The sequence below is a fragment of the Fukomys damarensis genome, unplaced genomic scaffold, assembly GCF_012274545.1.
Source record: "Fukomys damarensis isolate Sample0158 unplaced genomic scaffold, DMR_v1.0_HiC HiC_scaffold_39, whole genome shotgun sequence".
NCBI lineage: Eukaryota > Metazoa > Chordata > Mammalia > Rodentia > Bathyergidae > Fukomys > Fukomys damarensis.
In genome coordinates, this window is record NW_022900951.1 from 56061712 (window position 1) to 56062339 (window position 628).

General features: G+C 53.5%; 1 protein-coding gene across 2 annotated transcripts in view; it reads right to left on the bottom strand.

Moving 5' to 3' along the window:
• Zmym3 (zinc finger MYM-type containing 3) overlaps positions 1–427 on the bottom strand; it is a 16934-nt gene extending 16507 nt beyond the window's left edge. The window contains exon 1 of one of the 2 annotated variants that reach the window (XM_033760166.1): positions 355–425. The gene's annotated coding sequence lies outside the window, so the exon portion shown is untranslated. Of the gene's footprint in view, positions 1–354 lie in introns of both variants that reach the window. The other variant, XM_033760167.1, reaches the window with a different exon arrangement.
• Positions 428–628: the final 201 nt, after the last annotated feature.

The following is a 628-nucleotide window of genomic DNA, read 5'->3' on the forward strand; positions in this document are numbered from 1 at the left end:
CCCTTCCCCCATCCCCACCTCTCCGGGGCCCGCCCCCTGAGCGACTGTTGGGGTTGTGATTGACAGCAGAGAATGGGGGAGGCAGGGACCCAGCCCTCACTTGCCCCTCCTTCCCTTTTCTGCAGCCTCGGGCCCCCCTAAACAGTCTGAGAGTCATAGTTATGGGGTGTCTTAAGCTTGCTCTCCAGCCACGCAAGGCGGGTTAAATGGCTCTGGATCAGTGACAACGCCTGTGCAGTAATCTTTACTGCCTGATGACCCTCAAACCAGTTTCTGCAAAGCTAGCCCCCCCACCTCAACGGTTTTATGGTAAGTTCTGAGGTCTCCCCCAGTCTTCCAGCAAGAGGTCCCTACATTATCTCTTCTGTAGTTTTCCTCACAAGGTCCAGTAGCACAGCTCGAGTCCTCTCTGTATCTCTCCGTTTGTGTGTCTGTCTCTGTCTCTCTCTCTCTGTCTCTTTCTCCCCTCTCCTCTCCCCCTCTTCCTGACCTTGTCTCCTGCCCTTGTCTCTTTTCTTCCTCTTCCTTCTCCTTCCACTCTCTCTCTCTCCTCTATCTGTGTGTATGTGTCTGTCTGTCTGTCTCTGTGTCTCTCTGTATCTGTCTGTCTCTTTTTGTCTGTCTCTTG